Source organism: Tursiops truncatus, chromosome 12, assembly GCF_011762595.2.
Source record: "Tursiops truncatus isolate mTurTru1 chromosome 12, mTurTru1.mat.Y, whole genome shotgun sequence".
Classification (NCBI taxonomy): domain Eukaryota; kingdom Metazoa; phylum Chordata; class Mammalia; order Artiodactyla; family Delphinidae; genus Tursiops; species Tursiops truncatus.
The window spans coordinates 78852869-78871785 of NC_047045.1; the positions used below are offsets into that span (position 1 = coordinate 78852869).

Genomic DNA, 18917 nt, shown 5'->3' on the forward strand with positions numbered 1-18917 from the left:
ACGCTCGGACAAACATCTCCAGTTCCCTCAAGAATTGTTCCTAGTACATGGTTTCCAGATATTTCCCTCTCCTACCCTGGACAGTTCCAATATGCCTCTATTACATATTAAAATATTATACTTAGAACCTAACAAAAGTCCCAAATATCATCTGACATTGTGAGACAGTAAGACTATGTCCTCCCATTTTCTGGATACTAGCAGACTTGCTCTGAGGGGAATCTTCTTTCACACTTTGGACTTCAAGTGACCTACTCAAAATCCAAGGTTCTGGGCTTCCCTGGTGGCGCAGTGGTTGGGTGTCCGCCTGCCGACGCAGGGGACGCGGGTTTGTGCCCCGGTCCGGGAAGATCCCACATGCCGCAGAGCGGCTGGGCCCGTGGGCCATGGCCGCTAAGCCTGCACGTCTGGATGACTGTGCTCTGCAACTGGAGAGGCCACAACAGTGAAAGGCCCGCATACCGCAAAAAAAAAAAAAAAAAAAAAAAAAAAAAAATCCAAGGTTCTTCCCAGGAACCATCAGATTTTCCAGCCACCATGCCCCTATTCTGCACCTGTGCCATCGGTTACTCAGTGAAGGACTTGACATGTATGAGTATTACGTTCTCTTTTCTTATTCACGCCCATTGTTTCAGCCTATCACGTTTTTATGACTCTCAAGCCTGTCTTCTAGCACATTATTTATCCTGCATAGATTTGTAGGCCACACTTTTCTGTGTCTTCATTCAAATTATTAATAAATCAAGCCAATGAAACAGAGCCTAGAGTCCTATAAGAGGCCGTGGGTCAGCCCCCCATTGGTTGGCACCAGCTCATTACTTCACACTCTTTGGTCATTCAATTAGGAATGAATTTCCTCAGTCAGTGCTCAGTTCACATACTTCTTTGCAGGCACTGGTCTAGGGTCGGCCACATGCAATAGCTGCATGAGGAATGAAGTACGCAAAACCCCCTTGGATCCACTATTTTGCTACCTGCTTTGCTTTTTGTCCATGGCTCCTGGCTTCCCCTTAAGGGCCCTGTTTCGTACTCGCCTTCCCCTAAAGCCTGATGTCCTTCCCTCCCATCCTTGTAATCAACTTTCCTGAGGTTGGGTGCTCCTGAGTCCTCATCCCAATGAACCAACTTGTCCAACGCAGACTTCAGTTTCTGCTTTAAAACTCTCCCTTGAAACCAGCTGACTTTACTCTGTTATTCCCTTAGGTGTCCCTTGTTCTTGAGAGTAGCCCATCACCTCACACAGCTTCATCTTATCTAAACAAATATTGTAAGAAACTTTGCCAATGTCCTTAATAAAAGGAAGATCTACCATATAATAGCATTCTGCTATCTATGGTCTAGTCACCTTATCAGAAAAAGAAATATGTTCACCTCTATATTAATTGCAGGATTACAGTTTGTATACAGGTAGTAAACTCTGATATGGGCCTAGCTCCCTCTACGTCTGGACACTATCCCTCTCCCTCACACACCATCTACAGAGTTTTTACACAGTCAATGATCCCAAGCTCAGCCTCAACCAGTTAGTCCTGGTGGTCAATTGCCCCAAGCTGAGCCAATCACATTTTTTGTACAGAAACTAGTACTAAAACTGAAGCAGAGAAGCTAATTTCTCTTTGGTGACTGGACTCAAGGTGTGGTGCTTGGAAACTGTGCGTGCCATGTTTACAGTCATGTGGGCCAGGGGATGCCCCTACTGGTGAAGGGAGAGAAGACAGAAATAGAGGTGTAGACAGAAGGATGGGGAGGCACAGAGAGAGCTGACCAAACAGAGGAAGACAGGAAAGTAGGGGGGCACAGAGAGAACAGACCAAGCAAATTTTAAAACCCCAAGATTCTGGTCCCTGTTTTGCCTGAGATGAGCCACATTCTTCATCTTGGGTCCCGAGAGTCACCCAAAACCTTTTTTAAAACTCTCCCTTTTTGCTTAAGCTAGTTTGAGTTCAGATTCTGTCATTTGCCACCAAAGAAGTCTAAGTGATTCGGTGAAAGACACTAACCCCACCCCCAGCCAACTGCCCCACCTTTCAGGACTGCACCAGTAGAATCCTTCAAGCTCATGCAATCCTACAAAGAGCGTCTCAGCTTGCACAAAAGAAAGATAAGTAAATAAATGTCCTTCTCCCTCACCCTCCTGATTTGAGATGAAACAGGGCCATGATATCAACAGATAAGCAAAACTTTATATTTTTTCATTTTCTCGAACAGTGTACAAACAACTAAACAGCTCCTCTTTGTGCATACCGTTTATGTCAGAGTCTACTTGCTTTTCCGTTTTCCTTCGTGATATCCTATTCACAGCAAAGCAAAGTCCCTCTACCAGGTCACTGTCCAAACCATGGACTATTACAGGCTACAGGGAGAGAAGACTTGGAGAGACCCAGACAGCTGAGTGTGTCTGCTTATTTTGGTTGATTTCACTTAAGCATGAAGGGGTTTTCCAGCTCCTCTGAGCATGGCACAAATGTTTCACAATCCTATCAAGATTCAGTCCTGTTCACAGCCCAGGCAAGTACCTCGGTAAATACCTGTGACAGTCACTTTTTTTTTATTACACTTCCTGGTTACATCAAAACAGCTTCCAAAAGGTACACAGGGAACAAATTGAATGAACCCTCCACAGTCCCAAGTTCAGTCAGATTCACAAACACAGACAACAGCTAAATATGGAAAGGTTCCATCCATTTGAGGCCAAAAAGGGTGTCCAGGGACTTCCCTGGTGGTCCAGTGGCTAAGACTACACACTCCCAATGCAGAGGGCCCGGGTTCAACCCTGGTCGGGGAACTAGATTCCGCATGCCACAACTAAGAGTTCACATGCCCAACTAAGAGTCCGCATGCCGTAACTAAGAAGCCTGCATGCCACAACCAAGAAGCCTGCATGCCGCAACTAAGAGTCCCCATGCCGCAACTAAAGATCCCACATGCAGCAACTAAGACCCAGCGCAACCAAAATAAATAAATAAATATTTTTTAAAAAAAGAGTGTCCAGAATCTGCTCCTGGAAACTCAGTGTCACATACGATTCATTGGCCTTCCAGTCCAGGGGAGGGCACTTTCCCTCCAGACCAGCCTGGGCATTGCTGAGCAACACAAACACGATGACCCTTGGCCTCAGGACCACAGCGATATTGCCAGCAGTTTTCTTGAGGGTATGCCAGGGAGAGAGCCACAGGGCTTAGATGTGAAGCAACTAAAATAGGTGAATAGGATAAATTCCTTAGGGTCACGATCCCTTTTGGGTTTATTATTTTTCCCCTCCAGTATCTCCTATAATCAGGACCAGCTAAATAATTTGTGGAGCCCACTGCAGTCTGAAAATGTTGGGCCCCTTGTTCAAAATGATTAAGAGTATGAAAGCAGAGCATTAAACCAAGCCCAGAGTTCTGTGTGACTGCAGACTGCCCACCACTAAGCTGGCCTTATCTGTAACACCTTGGCCAAGATTTACGTCGAATAAATGCTTATTAATGAATTGATGAATTGAATAACCAAGGCCAGAATCAGAAGGGAAGGGATGAGAAAGCGGACACCCCTACTTAAAGCCAGCAACCCATTTTTTTCTCTTTTGGGCCTCTGCTTGAAGCCCTTGTAAGAAAGCGTCCACCGTCAAAGTTTGAGAAACACTGCTCTATGGAAGTATCTCTGTAGAATTTAGAGCACAATGTCACTCATAGCTAGGTTCTTACTAAATCAATTTGGGTATGGATTGAATAGGCCAAGCCATCAAGACAGAGGATCAGAGAAAAAGCCATAATCCAGCATATGAAATGTAAATCTCTTTTAGAGCACGCTGCTCACTTAAAAATTATCCAGGAGTTCACGGGTTGCTCTGCCCATCCCCCATGCTAAACCACCTCTTATCAAGGCAATTTTGTGCCAACTCACCAATTTACTTCTTCACATTTTCATTTTACCCATGGTCTCAATCCCTATTTTTAGTACCTCTTATCAAAGTATCTGCTGTAGGACTATTGCAAGAAAATGATCAATCATTACAGAATATGTTCAACCCTTGTTGGATGCTTGCAGTAACCTTGGTCTGCTCTTTAAAAGCAAAGAATGGAGATGCTTACCAAGCATTTTCTGAGAAAGGAGTGTAAATTGCAGGAAACAGTGTGTAAATTAAAGGAACTGCCTAATATAATTAGCCACACAGGAAATGTAATGGGCCTGGAAAACAAAAGTGTAATTTATGAGGAAATATCAATTGGAATAATGTAAATAATGGGTTTTTCACTGCGGTTTCTATTACTTATGGAACTACAGCAGTCATTAGGCAAGGAAGTGCTTATCCAAGTCTAGAAAAGTTCTCTAAAGATGCAGCTTTAGAATGTCATACGACCTTCAGGAAAGATCCTTAATTAATTGTGTGATCTTTGCAAGATACATACAGGCCCAGCTGAGTTTCCCCACTCCGCCCACTCTGCCGACTACACCTATAAGATGCGGCCTCGCTCTCGCCAGGACCTGCAGGGAAAGCCCTCTGTGCTGCGCCTGCATTTGACGGTGAACTTCTCCGCTTCGGGCTCACACCTCTCAGTTTCCTTCTGAAGTGGTCAGATATGGGCAACGCTGACACGTCTGATACCATCCATCTGAATTACAATTATTACTAGTGTTTTTGTGCGCCTCTCCATGAAAAAACTTAACCAACTCCTCGTTTTCAGCCTCACCTTTTCTCTCTCTTGAAGCAGTTAGTCTCTCCCTAGGAAGAATATATGTATTATATACGTTCAGCGGCTTATTACATAAATGGAAACATAACACAAACCTCTAAATAATGATTGACCACATAAGCTTCAACTGAAGCTCATGCTCCAAGACAAACCTTCTCTAATTAAAGGAAAACAACCATAACTTGTATTTTTTTAGTGCATATTTTTGTTACAAAAACCTGTTACTTACCCTGATCACCTTAACTCTAGCCTATAACAAAAGTGGTCAATGTGACCCCGAAAAATCATGGCAGTGAAATGCAAACCCTCTCAGTATCATTGCTTCCGAAGTTCTTTAGGTCCAGATTCCAAATGACATGAAACTGAACTAATTATTAACTGCAGCAGAAAACAGTATAAACGGCAGGTATATTTTACACTTCTGATTTTGCTCCATCTGCTGTCTCCTGGGCTAAGAAGTCCTGCTACTTCGTACAGCTGCAGCTACTACTGACCCTCCCATCTTCCATCACTCTTCTTTCTCCCTGGGGTGGAGGCTTCAGCCTACGCATGCCCAGACTCGTGCAGGGCTGCCTCCAAGGGGTTCTTCCCCTCGTGGCTCCGGCCCTGGAGTCCCTCCCCGATCGGGAGAAGTGGCCGCAGCACCACCCCTCCTCCCACCCCCTATGGACTGGAGCATCCCTCCCCGAAGCCATCTTCCCTCTCTGCTCCCACATCACAAGGCAGCCTGAAGGCTCAGGAAAACAATCCTTACTCCCTCCCCCCAACTCTGTAACTCCAAACACCTCAAACAAGCACTTGTTCATATTGAACAACTCAAAATAAGAAAGTGGAAAAGTACATTCTAGAACATTCTTTTATTCCTCAGTGAAAAATGGTCAAAGGTTAAAAATTCAGTCCACCAGACCTTTCTGGTCTCACCCATGAGTCTTTTATGACCCTGATAAAGAGGGATGATGGGCTTCTTGGTATTAGCAGTGCTCTAAAGGTAAAGGGAGTGGCATTTATGTCTACACAAAGAAAGAAAAAAACCAGCGTCATTCTTATTCTTATTTCTGGCCATGGCAGATATCCTTCTTTATAATTACTTGGGCTATTGCTATTATAGCCATCATTTTCACTATTTATTATTATGGGTATTTAGAGGCTCATAAAAATGTGAGCTTCCTTAGTTTTTAAACAGCACGAGAGATAAATCAGAAGCACAGAGCATTGGCTGACACTGGATGAAACCTGACTGGGAACAGCTGGATTGCTCTCTTGACTAAATATTTACAAAAGGCATGATTATATCACAGAGCAACATTGTGCGACTATAACAATTTATCAATCATCTTGTTTAACACCAAGCCCCACAGGAAAGGCTACATTCCCACTTAACAATAAGAGTCTACTGTATGCTAATTAATTTACTTATTTTCACTTAAGGTTATTTCAGACATGTATGCCTTGCACTTTTGTAACAGCACATTTTACACAGAGACCAAACAAAAGTTTTATAGGCAAAAAAAAAACGGACAGGGGGTGTGCAATGTTAACTATAAATCTCGACTCACACTCAGTCTTCTGGGGGTTAGAGTGGAGAAGAGGGGACTTGCTGAGGCATGTTCTAGGGATCTGGCTGCAGATGTTGCTAATTCTGGAGCATACGAGAAAAGTGAAAGGACAGATGCCAGTAGTCTCTTGAATTTGAATTTTTTAAGTGTCAACTCGTTGTTATTTCCAGACACACGGTCACGGTGAGGCAGGTCCACCATTATCATTCAGTTCAGTCTAGGGGTGAGCTTTCATGGAAGGAAACCGGGGGTGGTTCCTACCCTCGGGTGCCCTTCTGCTTCAGGGGGAAACCAGGTCAACTCACCCTGACTTGCACCACAAGCAACACAGATGCAAACTTCTTAGGAAACCAGTTAGTAGAGGAATTCTGGGAAAATGGCTGCAGCATCAAGAGCATAGGTTTGGATCTTCCAGATTCTTCACATAAAACAGGCAAAGCATGTAGATGGTAAAACCAAACATGTGGATAACATTTGTGACAAAACTAGGTGACAAGGTTTCTCTACAAATCCTAAAATACAAGTGGATAGTGCTGAAGTACCTGATGTTACTGGCACTCACGAGGCAGAAAGCAGAGGGAAGGAACAGGGCAAGCCGCGAGGGGGGACCCAAAAGAACAAAAGATATTCCCTGGGAAGTGTGGTAGCTAATTTGAGAAGAGCCGCTGAAGCTGAGAAGGGTTTTGACCTCCCACAGAGGGTGAGTCCCAGGGGCCTGTGACTAGAAAGTCGAAGGGGTTCGAGTTACCCAGCTGCTCTCAACCCTCCACACTGACTAGGGAAGGGCCCCACTGAAGGAGACACTGTTAGGAATGTACCCAACACTGAGCAGGGTAGGGACAACGGAGGCAACAGGAAGAGAAGGTGCAAATAAAAGTGGGAGAGGGAAGAGAGGAAACAGTGAGGAAATCTCAGAAAGCAAGCTGCACTTGATTTTCGTAACACTCTACAAAAGCAACGTCTCAAGAGGGAGCTCCAGAAAGTTAGCAAAGCTCTGTGAACTCATCCACCTTCTAAAAATTCAGCAAAACTAAATTCACATAAAAATAAGCAATTAAAAAATGTATAGGTCAATGTCCATACAAAGTGGACAGAAAAAAACGAAATATTTATCAGAATAACATCCCACCCAACAAAAAAGCATGCCAAAAGACATACTCAACAACAAAAAAAATCAAAACTGTAATATACTCTTTCAAACAAACTAAAGACATTAAGAAAATGATACAAGACATGAAAGAACAGTAAATCAGAATTAGAAAAACTCAGAAATGAGGAGATAAAATTCATGAAAAAAGTTATACATAAAAGAAAAAATCATTTTAGAAATGAGACTATGTTATAAGGAACACAAGAGCAAATAAACACAACAAACAGTGCCTTCAGAATATTAAAAAGGAGGGAATTTTTAATTAAAAAATTTATAAAAAATTTTTTAAAGAATCAAGAGAGATTAATATTGGCGATAAGCAAAGAAAATATAACATGTGGACAACAGTTGTCCCTAAAGTAGAAACACAGAGCAAAGGGGCAGAATAAATAATGAAAACTCAAATAACTCAAAAAATATTTCCTGAAATTAAAAAAAAAAAGGTGTGAAACCACATATTGATAGAGCTCTCTATATCCTTGAGAATATCAACCCAGAATGATCAACACCAAGTCACATTCTAATAAAATTGCTGGACTTTAAAGAAAAAATCATTTGGACATTGGACAAAAAGAGCATGTGACTTATAAAAGAATGAAATTAGGTTTTCATCAGACTGGTACATAGCAACTCTTGTGCCAAAAGAAAATAAGGAAATATAATATTTCAGATTCTCAAAGAGAGAAAACATGAGCCAAAAATTTTATACCCGGCAAACCTAACCTTCAAATAAAAAGGGCACAAACTTGTTAACATGCAAACTTCAGAAAATCTTGTTTCCATGAGTTCTTCCTAAGGAATCCATTAGAAATGGATTCCTAGAGGGACATCAACAAAAAGACTTGTGATGAGTATCAAACACAGCATTAATTATCAAAGTAAGACTAAAAGGGAATTTAAAGGGAGACATTTTAATATGCAATAGCTAAATGATCTGGCAGTGTAGGCAAAGCACAATAATTTTTTGAATGGGAGAGGAGTGAGCATAGCATATCTCCTGTAAATTGGCAGAAATTTACAGGTCTCTGGATTCAGAGACTTGAGGAGACTCAGGTTTGATCCTTTTGAAAAACTATAGGTGCTGTAATACATCAGGAGGAACATAATGTCTGGGTTTTCATAATTTTTAATACAAAAATTATGTAACTATTTTTAGCAGTTTTATTTCACTGTTTCAAAATTGGTGGTGTACTATTAGTATTGCTATTCCTATATTTTTTAATGTGTAGTGTGGTGTAAAGCAAATGAGTAATTATGGAATATTCCAATTCTATCATCCCCTGTGTCGTTCTTAATGTGGAAGAAAGAAGATAAAGATATAGTGTAAGTACAAATTCTGAATTTAAATTTGAGGTATCACTATGAAATTATGAGATACTGTATTTTAAGTAAGCATGTGCACACATTTATTTCCTAGATCTGTCTACTGGAAAAGCCTAGAATGAATGAGCAATCCAGTAACAATGAGCATTTTTGGTTCCAAGATTGTAGTTTTGATATGTCATTTCCTGATATTTAAAAAGCAAGGAGAGGGGCTTCCCTGGTGGCCCAGTGGTTAAGAATCCACCTGCCAATGCAGGGGACACGCGTTCAAGCCCTGTTCCAGAAAGATCCCACATGCTGTGGAACAACTAAGCCCATGTGCCACAACTACTGAGCCTGCACTCTAGAGCCCACAAGCCACAACTACTGACATCTGCGTGCCTAGAGCCCGTGCTCCGCAACAAGAGAAGCCACCAAAATGAGAAGCCCGCGCACCGCAACGAAGAGTAGCCCCCGCTTGCCACAACTAGAGAAAACCCACACACAGCAACAAAGACCCTACACAGCCAAAAATAAATAAATAAATAAAATAAATTTAAAAAAGAAAAAAAGCAAGGACACCTTCTTGGAGCAACAAGTGAGAAAAAAAATGTAAAGATGAGAAGATAAGCATGGTACATCCTAATATACGAGATATCAAGAAAGCTATGGAGGTCTGTTTGAGCTTCAGTAAGGACTAAAATTGCTATGGATTGAAACTCAACATAAACATTTAAATCCATGGGCTTAATAATGATTTTTTTAAGTGGTCACTTTCTAAAGGTGACAGAGAACCAATGCATGATCTCAAAATTGGGTAAATAAAAGGAGAAAATCAGACATTTATTCTGCCTTTCCTGTCTGAGTCTCCTCTGGGCATACAAATAGTAGATGAGGGGAAATATTATCTCATAAAATCATCTCAGTTAGCAGATGAAAACAAAATGGTAGAATTAGAACACCATTATTTGGCAACCCCTATAAATTAATAAATCTAGGCATTGAGGATCAACAGTTGCTAACATCAAAAGAAAGTAAAAAGCAGGCATTGTGTCCCTCCTGATAAGAGATACAAGGTCACCAAGTCTTGTCAAAGAGATCAACCCTGAGTCTAACCCAGCCTCTGTATTCATCTGCCAGTTTGCAGGGAATAGAGATGCTAGAAGCACATATCAAAATGTCCCATGTGTATACAAGCATCAAAATCTTGACTCTGGAAAACTTAAATGGCTCCGTTCTTCAACATATAAGTTTTAAGGGACAGAAAGGGATGTAGGGCCATCTATAATTATGAAACTTAAAAAACATATCAAATAAATGCCATCTTGGATGCATAGTTGAGTGACAAAACCATTTTTAAATGCAAGGAAGTCAGGGTAGTGGCTTCTTTTGGAGGGAGTGGGCAGTGGAGGGTGGGGGAATGAGACACAGGGAGGCCCCCATGGGGTGTCTGGCAAAGTTCTTTTTCTTGACTAGCATGGCATTTACAAGGGTGTTTGTTCACCTCATAAAACTCCACTAAGCTACATAATTGTTGCGTGTGGTTTTCCATATCTGTGTTTTATTTTACAATGACCAAGATTAAAAGAAAACAATAATCACAGCAAAAGGTACAAATGTTATTATTCTGTAAAGAATATGGATCTTTGAACCAGACAGGTCTAGATTTAGGTCCTGATTGGCCACACCAAAAAAACTGGGATCTCTGACCTCTTTGAGCTTCAATTTCTCCTTTGAGAAATGGTAAGAACAGAACCTAAAAGTTCCAGTTATCTAACAGGTGCTCAGTAAATATTAGTCTTTTTTTTTTTTTCTCTATCTTCTTTCTTCTTCCTTTTTGAGCGTTTGCTGGAATGATCAGCATGACTGAAAGAATTTAGGAGGATTCATGGAGGTGTCTTGAGCAGGGTTTTTTTAATGAAAGAGATGGGATATTAACCAAAGAATGTGAGTAGCAACCCAGGTGGGAGGTGGGAGGACCTACAGGAAAGTGCAGTTGAGTTCCATAAAGGGGGTCAGGAAGTGGGCTTGCCTGATGAGGAGATTAAGTTAGAGTTCACCAACCTAACTACCCACAGAGGATGGGAGGTTACGTGGACAAGTGAAGCAGGCTCAGTGAACACAGTAGCACAGGTACAACAATAAATGACAACTGACCATCAGACTCAGCCTCAGCAAAACAAGAAGGAGTGAGTGGGTGCTATGCATTGAATGTTTGTGTCCCCCTAAAACTCATATGTTGAAACACTAACCCCGCTCCATGTGATACTACTAGGAGGTGGGGGGGGTAATTAGGATTCGATGAGTCAGGAGGGTGGAGCCCCCATAAATGGGATTAGTGCCCTTCTACAAATCATGAGAAAGCCTACTTCCTCTCTGCTCTCTGCCACGTGAGGATATGAGGAAAAGTCAGGAGTCTGCAACCCGGAAGAGGGCTCTCACCATAACCTGACCAGGCTGGCTCCCTGATCTCAGACTTCCAGCTTCCAGAAGTGTGCGGAGCCAATTTCTGTTGTTTGTAAGCCACCCAGGCTATGGTACTTTGTTAGAGCTGCTCAAACTGACTAAAAGAGTGGAGATTATAAGACTTCTAAATCCCGGTTTAAGCATGGTTTTTTAAAAGTCTGTGAGCTACCAGAATATACAGTCTATAAGTTCCCCATTAGTCTTTCAAATCCTGACAGGATTGGGAAAACAGCAAGATATTCCCACATTAGAACTGTGCTGTGCACCCTGGTATCACTCTGGACAGCGGGAACTTCTTTCACAGACTTGAGACTTTAAGGAGAAGTATTTACTCCACACATGTGCCAACTACACCAGAGACGGAGCATAAATATACCAAGATCCTAAAATCCCCAAACTACAAAATAGCAAGGCTTACTGGAAAAGAAATATGGGTCCATGCAAGAATATTTATTCATGTTTACATTGCTGTGAGTTTAAATGAACGCTCTTCCTCCCTGGGTTTTCTTTATAGAACTTTATTTTTTTAACATAGTAACACCCTTCCAGAAAATTCCTATATCCTATAAATAATCAACAAATAAGCTTGATACTTAGGGTAAGAATGAAGGAAGTGGGATGGAAAGTCAGCCGCTTAGACACCAGTGGCCAGACAAAATCCAACCCCAAGTGATAAGGCAGTTAGCAAAAGCCAGACCTGTTGAATTAATTCAATTAATTATATGTAACAACACCACCTAACCCCATTAGCTCTCACCATGTGCCAGGCACTATGTTAAGTGCTTATTTGCATCACGTCCTTTAATCTTTATCAACACCTTTTTGAAGTACAAACTATTTTTTTTTTGAGGTACAAACTATTTATTTTTTTTTTATTTTAAGTCCCATTTCACCAAAGGTGAACTGAGTCCAGAGCTTGAGTAGCTTGCCCAAGGTCACGCCATTGTGTTCTCTGACACCAAAGCCCCTCACTCTGTGCTCTCTGGTGTAGCCGCTGAGGAAACCTGCGTCATGCTAACTCAAGTTGTTATTTCTGGTTCTTCTTGATTTGCTTCCAAGAGTCCCAGGATAAAGAATGCCGTTTAGATGTTCTTACAGCAGAAGCATCTGACCCTGGGTGGACCCAACCAGCCACCTCAAATCTAACTAAGGTGTTGAGGTGGGGCACTGCCAGTGGCATCCAGCAGGCCAGTGTCTGTACCGCTAACAATGGGGAAGGGAAAGAACACAGAAAGTGAAGTTGAGAACCGGGTGCAATTCCAACTCCAGCACATACTAGCTGTGATTTAGACAAGTGGCTTAACCTCTCTGATTGTTTTCTCACTGATAAAATAAAAGTCTAAAATATCCCACTTCAAAATGGTTCTTGGAAAGATTAAATGAGGTACTGTGTATACAATAGTCTACAAATGTTCTAAGTTCATCGTTCATCTCCCTCGTCCCATGTCCCCTACCTCCATGGACTTCAACCTCATAGACATACAACGTCTGTCCACGGTGAGAGTGTTGTCTGAGTATGAGGTCACTATTACGTCGTTTGGTTTTGCTGCTTTTAAAGCATCCACACATCACCCCAAGTTCAACATATCTGGAATATTTATCCTTCAAAGTTGGTCCAAAATCTCCAGCAGAATCTGTCCTGCAAATAATCTCTCTCTCCAAATGAGTCATGGTCGTGAGAAGACACAGACTGTTACAGCCAGACTTCTCCAAATGCCGTCTGGAGAGCGCGCCTTTGAACAAGAAGATTGAGCTCATTCAAAAGGATCCCCTGCCTCCTGCAGTGGAATGGAAAAGGGAAACATCAGCCACGCAGACGCTTCCCTGGGCTGCCTTCCTGTCTAGGCTGGGCGGAAGAGGGATGCAGGAGAGAGATTCTTTGTTCTGCACAGGGCGTCCAGCTGAGGAGAAGCAACAGAAGAGGCTGAGGAGGGGCTGCCCCACCTGTCCTGCCCAGGGAGTCCTGGGCACACATGCATCCCCTGGTGACTGGCCCACACCTGCCTCCCAAGCCTTGCTGTCCTCTGATTTCACCATCCCAGGGCAAAAAAAGAGGGAACATTAAGTGATGTTTAAGGCATCTCTGTTTTATCGAAGGTCTTTGTAGGAGGTTATTAACTTCAAAAGAAAACTAACCTTATCCTTACTCCTTCTTTCGCCCCAAAATCAGACAGGCCCGCGCTGGGACTGCCTCCATCATGGAGTGCCCCGGGAAGGGTGGGAAAGGCGTCCGCTCCCACCTCAGGCACCAAAGGACATTTAAACCCGCTCTAGAAAAAGAAAGGTTCCCCCCACCAGAGGCATAGGGCTTCCCTGGGTTAAAATACAATTATTATGCAGGCTTCTTATAGGTAAAGAATTGGAATAAAAGAAATAGAACTTATAAACTATACTGCTAATATTTTAGCTTTTGGGGTCTTCAAACTGCCAAATTTTTATCTTAATGAGAAGATTCCGAACCCAGACAAAACTTCCTCTCAAACTTTTACTACCTGACTTGTAACCCATACATTTTAAAGTGTATTTTAAAACACTTAGACAATAAAGCATTATAATTCCTATGCAGATTTAACCGAGAAAAGAGTATTTGCTTGTCATTCCCTCTCACCTCTATTTGTGTGTGCGTCTGTGTGTGAAAATTTAAATGATGTAACTTTAAAATAATATACTTAACGCTAAAAGTATTGGTTTGGAGATTTTTTTACCTTCTGAGAGGTAGTCAGGTTTTCTCATCCAGGTTTCCCATCTAAGCAATGGTCCCCGGGGAATTTTGATGCGACTGTCTCACCTCCTAACCTGTCACAGCTGTGACCCGAGCTGTGCTCCCATCTCTCTGCCTCTCTATGTCTTTCTCTGAAATCACCATCTACATCACACTCTCAAATCTTCCACAGAGGTTCTGGGATCCATTGTTTCTCATGGATTACACCTCAGAACGGCTTTGGCTGCATTGCTGAGGCTCTGCCATCTCCCCACACGTGGGTTTGGGACCCAGCCCCCCAGCCAGGTGGTCACTAGATGTTCAGCCGCCTCGTTCCACTGGCCTGGCAGAAAGCGAGGGAGCCACTCCTCACAGCTCAGGTTCTTGTAGGCCTGTCCTGAAGAATTCCACTTCTGGAGGGTGGTGCTGTAGGGGCTAGCGCACCCCACAAAGAATTCTCAAAGAATTGGCAGAAAGTCAAACCCAGGAGTGGGGGCCACTGTGCTGAAGCCTCGAGCGGTCAGTCCTCCCAGCTGCCCTGAAGGAGTCTGCACCCCCTGACCACGCTGGCTGCTACTGGGGAGGAGGAGGCTGACATTAGGTCTCCCCAGGGCCACTCTGTTGCCCCCCAGGACCTCCGGTGTGTGCTCAAGTGCTTGTCAGACTCAGGGTCCCTGCTCGCCCAGGGCCGTAATCAGTGACTCCTGCGCTCTCCAGGTCCCCTGCATCCCCAGCAGGATGCCGTCCACCCACGGTCTCCTAAACTCCCAGAGATGCTTTTGCCATTTGCTGTGACTGCATCTCACTCTCTAATCTGAACAAGCTCTCCTGCCATTTTTCCTCTACTACCATTCACAGCATTTTTCCAGTTATGCCAAAGGGGAAGGACATTCTGAACCCTGCTTTGCTGGGGATGGTCAGCCTCTGCCTAAAGTCTGAGCAAACCACTCTGGGGAGCCATAGCATGTCCCATGTTAGAGCATCAGACATCTCTGGGAGCTCCAGCCAACCAGATGCTGAATTACAGTGAAATCCACCCCACCTCTCTGCTCCTTGACATTTCTACACCATACATTAATGAGTTGTGTCCAACTGAAAATTCAAAACCAGATATATTCGTTAACCATCTAAAAACAGATTCTCCCCTACATGATTTTAAAGCCTTTAGGTTCTTCTTCCAATGTTGATTATCTTGGTTTTGCTATAACCAAGATACAAACACAAGATATAGAAACAAGAAAAATAATCTTTTAAGGTTAATAGCTTTGAACAATTAGTATAAATAACCACACTTCGATATTTTCTGCAATATTAATTTTGAAAGTGAGCATACTATTTTGCTGAGCCAAAGTACTAAGCTGACTAGGAATGGCTTTTTCTTCCTCATTTCATCCAAGGAAGTGAATCTGTAGTATGAATCGTGCCACTTAGCATCTTAGACCAACGGTCCCACAGCCATTTTGCCTCCATTGGCACTGACATTTAACGGTCATGGCTACATGAGGCTAAGGAGTCCAGCCATGCTTACCATCTGACCAAGAAACAGCCGTCCCTTCCTTAAGCCCCAACTATGCAGAAGGCACTCAGCAAGTGTTTGCGGCGCACAGGAGTGGAGCGGAACAATGTTTCAAGTGCTTCAAGAAACAAGGTCACCCTCGATGTTTTTGCCCCAGGATCTTGCACAGTGCCTGGCCCATAGTAGGTGTTCAACACTCGACTGTGACTGTCAAATAGGCAGCATCCACACCGACAAGTAGACAGAACACTTAGTCATTCCCCCTCGGCCCACCTGCGTTAACACTGTGCCAGAGACAGGACTTGCATTTTTGTAGTTTCCTCTGGAACCACGATGAGGCAAACTTACCTATGTACTGTTCTTATTCACGGGGCCATGATTAAATGCCAGTCTGAGGACTAAAGCTCAGTGCTTTGAAGTCAGGGAAGCCAATCTGAGGAATCACCCCCAACACCTGACCGGTGGTTGGTGCCCGTTGACCAGGCTGAGACAGGGGAAATTCGGGGACCTCCCCTCACCCCTAAGAGAGATAAGAAGGGGCAGTCAAGCACCCTCGTGTCTGTGGGAGATGGCTGAGACCTTACAAGTGGTAGAGGAAGTGAGAGCAGCCATCCTTATACTTTCAAAGTCCAAGTCCTCGGGGTGCAGAACCCTGAGGGAGAGGTCCCTAACGATGAACTAGGAACTGATGGAGGGCTGCCAAGACTGCCCCACTCCAAAAGCTAACCTGCTAGAAAAACTCTCTGTTCTGTGTTTTTGCTAAAAGTTTAAGGCTTCTTTTATAATTTAATAGTTTTCACTGAAGTCATAATTATTTGGTTTATTCCTGCTGGCAACTACAGTAATTTCTAAGAATAAAATGAGAAAAAATTATTTTCAGGTAACATTCTGTAATTCTCTTTATTTTTGTAGATATAAATGCAATCACAGTCAATATTACTAAAAATAATGTTTCCCAATACACTAAAAATATATTCACTTTTTTTTTTTTTTTTTTTTTTTTGCAGTACGCGGGCTTCCCACCGCTGCGGCCCCTCCCGCTGCAGAGCACAGGCTCCGGACGCGCAGGCCCAGCGGCCATGGCCCACAGGCCCAGCCGCTCCGCGGCACGCGGGATCCTCCCGGACCGGGGCACGAACCCGCGTCCCCTGCATCGGCAGGCGGACTCCCAACCACTGCGCCACCAGGGAAGCCCTATATTCACATTTAACAACTAAAGTATTATAATTTAATTATTATTATATAATCACTTTAATCTATTCCATGTCTAGTCTCTAGACCACCCATATTTTATCCCTATTATCCCTATTTCTGTAAGGCAATGTAAATAACAAAGGAATAAAATCCTTAATGGACATTCATTTTTAATGCAGTGTAACCATTTTCCCTAACTGGATTAGGAAACTCTCTGAATATTGCTAACACATGAGGTCCAAGTCATACTAAACAGGAAAAAAGAAGAAAAAGGAAGAGAACTGCCTTTATTAATGAAAAATATAGTTTACAAAGTATTTTCTGCACAGAAAGAAAAGGTTGCATTGTTATAGATTTAAAACTTGAAAAATAATTTCTGGAATAAATTTTGTCATTGAATTCAGAGAGTTCACAAACAATTGCATCTTTAAAGCAGTTGGTCAGTTTACTACCAATACCTATAAAACTAGTCAATTTCCCTTATCTTTTATCTTTGGAAGATGAAGGAATCCTATAAACCTCAGAAGGAATAAAAATCTGAACAGATGGGTTTTATCCTGGGAATGCAATGATAGTTTACTATAACGAACTATATTATTATAACACATCATATCAAAAGAACACATAAGAAAAATTTCACTAAGTGCAGTCAATGCCAAAAGTGACATGGGGATATCCTACCCTTGTCCTGTTAGAAAGAAAACAGAAGGGAAAAAGGAAGAAAGAAAGGAAAGAAGGACAGACTAGTAGAAGAACGCATCATCAGTGTAACAAAGTCTGTTTATCTCACACTGCCAGTTAACATTTAATTGCAAAACACTAGAAGAACCCAGATAAGAATGTCTGCTATCACTAACCGTTTAACAGTCTGCCGGTAAATTTTAATTAATCAATAAGACATGAAACAAAAAATATATAATAGATAATATTTTTATAACATGATATATAACATGTTACAGATTATATTTTTATATTATATATGAATATACTGAATAAATTACAGTGATTTGCAAATAATATGATTATACATATTAAAAAAAACGAGAGATGTTCCTGTAAACTCTGAAACTTAACACCATTCAAGAGCTCTTAATATGAGGTATATATACAATAATCAATAGCTTTTGTGTATACCAGCAATAGGCAGAGGTTCTAAAGGAAGGGAAGATCATTCACATAACAATCCTAGAAATAATCTTAGCAATAAATGTGTGATATTTGTGTGAAGAAAATCCAAAACTTCCCTGATACACATAAAAGAAGAACTGAATGAGCAGAGTGATACAACATGTTCCTCAGGAGAACACCGTAAATTGTCAATTCTGAAATTAATTTTTACCTCCATAAGAATCAAAACCAAAATGTCCATGGGATGCAGGGAATGGGAGAGTGGGAGACCCCACAGAATGATTCAAAAGATCTCTAGAACAATAAAACATGCAAATGGCTGGGCAGGATTTAAAGAAAACTAGTAAGAAGAATTTTGTTCTGCCAGATATTAAACCATATTATGAAACCAACTAAAACAGCATGATCCTGGCACAATAATCACTCTGCAGAGCAGCAGACTGAAAATGGGAAGCCCTGAAACAGACCGCATATATATTTGAAGTTAATAAATGATAAAGAAACCACCCCAAATAAAGGAGGCTTATTCAAACACCATTCAAAAACTTTTATTAAGAAGATTGGCTATTTTGAAACAAAACCGAAGCTTGAGCTGAAATTCAACTGTACAACAACATAAAATCCAGATGTGTAAAAGAGTTAATGTTACAGACAGATACAGGGACAGAGGGAGACAGGGAGAGGAAAAGGAAGGATGAAGGACAACTAAGAAAAAGGGAGAGAAAAGAAAATATAAGTCACAAATGTAGTTAAACTCAAGATAGGACTGGACCTTCTAAGCATAAAAGCAAGGGAAGAAAATAATTTTTAAACAGACAAAAAGATCTGACCATGTAAAATTTTTCACAAAACATTTTCCGCATATTTTTAAAAGGAAAAAATTGTCAACCAACAAACCAGGAAAATTATTTGCCATAAGTCTAATAGATAAAGGTTACAGACCTCGTACAAATCAATAGGAGTTATATACAATAATAATATACCACACTTTTTAAAATTCAAAGGAAATTAACAGCAATGCATAGAACGAAAATTCAAATTTCCAAAAATTATACTCATTAGTAACTGAGTATGCAAAAAATTTTTTAATTCTATGCTATTTTGCTCTATCAGATTGGCAAAAATAATTTTAAAATAAACCAATAATTTTAAATGATGGCAAATGTTTACACCATAAAATGGACATTCCCATACACTGTTGAAGAGAATGCAATGGATACAAATT

The 18917-nt window shown here is 41.7% G+C and overlaps 1 long non-coding RNA gene across 4 annotated transcripts in view; it reads right to left on the reverse strand.

Moving 5' to 3' along the window:
* LOC141276108 (uncharacterized) overlaps positions 1-18917 on the reverse strand; it is a 381052-nt gene that overhangs the window by 339795 nt on the left and 22340 nt on the right. The window lies entirely within an intron of this gene.